Consider the following 2,177-nt stretch of genomic DNA (forward strand, 5'->3'; position numbering starts at 1 on the left):
GGTGTTTCAGAAATAGTTGGCTAAATTTTAAGACCATATTCCACTCATTGTGTAAGGATGGAAAGAAATCATATAAACATCGGAAACGCTTCCTTTCCAAGTTATGAACATTTTTTTATTTTATATTTATATTTATATTTTTATTTTATACTTATATTTATATTACAGAAATTGCTGGAAATGATTTCCTTGTACATCGATGCATGCTTCGCATTGACGTCGCATGGATTGTCGAAGACGTTCAAAAATTCTCTTTCATTTTTTTACACGCAGCGATAATACGATTTCGGAATACTTCCACAGTAGCAACAGGAGTATCATACACCAGGGTCTTAAGATGTCTCCATAAATAAAAATTCAAAGGATTCAAATCGGGAGAACGTGCAGGCCAAGCAATGGGTCCTCCTCTATCAATCCCCCCTCCCATCCATTGATGTAATTATTATTTAGGAACTCTCGAGCGGCTGAAATGTGCTGGAGCTCCATCATGCACGAATCCCATTTGATTGCGTATCTGTAGTGGAACGTCTTCTAATATTAGAGGGAGTTGCGTTTCCAAAAATTGTCTGTAATTATTACCATTAAGTATAGATGGAAGAAAAATCGGTCCAAAAAGAAAATCTCCAATACTACCAGCACGAAAATGCTGATGCTGAGATCCAATAATACCATGCGGATTTTCATATGACTATAGATGATTATTATGATAATTTGTTATAGCATCCCACGAAAAATTTGCTTCATCTGTGAAATTATCGGCACTTCAAAATTTGGAAAAGTACACTGTTGCAAATACCACTAAGTAAAAATTACTCGTGATGGATAATCCGCTGGTAAGAGAGCTTGTACTGGTTGTATATGATAAGAATGCAAAAGAGTTTCGTTTAATATCCTTCACACGATTGAGAAAAAAATGTTTTGTATTTCTAATGCGATCTGTCTCGTACTAAGTCTTGGATTTTCTGTGACTCGTCCAATCACTTGTTCTTCAATTGCAGCTGCTCGAATGGTTCTGCTTCGTCCTCGATTAATTGTATTGGATAAGAAAGATCCTGTTTCCCTAAGTCAATGGACCGAATTGAAGGCAGGGTATTTTTAGCTGCTATTTTTAGTAGGGCATCGTCTTTGAGGGAAGATTTATTGATAGAGACGTTGAACTTTTCTGCAATTTCTATCATGCCCATACATGTAATGGATATCTGCCAATTCTATGTTAGAATAAGCTGCCATGTTTGATGAATATTATCTTCACCCTTAAATGTTTAAATAAAGACTGATTCCAATTCCATATAGACCTATTTAATAACTCTTTATTTACTTTAGAAGGTAAATAGAAGTACAATTCATGAAACGTCTGTAACGTGATTAGATACTTAACAAAATACTAAAACAACTCTATAGAAACCACGTCACATAAATATAAAAATTACGATTTGCGATTATATTCTAACAGGAGAGGAATTAAGTCGTGAATTCGAATAGACTATAATGACATCATTGAGTAATTTGCTTCGGAAAGTTATCACTCTTTTATTAAAGACAATAGTCAAAGTTCGACATTTGATTCCTTTGTTAATACGTTCGCATTCATTACACGGTGTGTTCAAAGCTTCGTCACAACCAATTTGTTCCAGTTGGAAATAAAATTTAACATACGCAAACGATCGTGATGACTCGCAAGTCGTTTTTTCGTGCTACGTATCTGTTATTACATTCCTGAGCTTGTGTGAAGAAGAGAGCCGATCCAGGAGGAAAGCGCTTCCGCCAGTTGCTTCAAGATACCAAGCCACTTCCTCACCTTCCTGATAGCAATAAACAGCAACCCTCTAGGCAGATGGATACATCCTGCTCGTGCGGGGTCAAATATTCGGTTCTTCTGTTAATGTAAAAGATCGTCTTAGGCCACAACCAGTTCGTTTGCTTCAAACCTCCGGATCTTCGATATGCTCTCTTTTGAACCCTTTTTCTTGTTCGAGTTCGGCTCTTCTTGATTTTTCGATATCCGTTGGTCCCGTTCGTCTTCCCTTCTCCGTCATTACTGTCTCTCCTACTTTATGATTAGCTATTTAAATTCTATACGCACATATCGTTAACTTTACACGTCGAAGCGGGGCAATACCGTAAATATTATACATACAATTGAAATAAGAGATGTTTATAACTTGGAAAGGAAGCGT

At 36.5% G+C, this 2,177-nt stretch overlaps 1 protein-coding gene across 4 annotated transcripts in view; it reads right to left on the minus strand.

The window, feature by feature from the left end:
• Positions 1-2,177, minus strand: part of LOC108752601 (Down syndrome cell adhesion molecule-like protein Dscam2) — a 167,804-nt gene that overhangs the window by 31,161 nt on the left and 134,466 nt on the right. The gene's annotated exons all lie outside the window — the stretch shown is intronic.

The sequence above is a fragment of the Trachymyrmex septentrionalis genome, unplaced genomic scaffold, assembly GCF_001594115.1.
Source record: "Trachymyrmex septentrionalis isolate Tsep2-gDNA-1 unplaced genomic scaffold, Tsep1.0 scaffold60, whole genome shotgun sequence".
In the NCBI taxonomy this organism is placed as follows: domain Eukaryota; kingdom Metazoa; phylum Arthropoda; class Insecta; order Hymenoptera; family Formicidae; genus Trachymyrmex; species Trachymyrmex septentrionalis.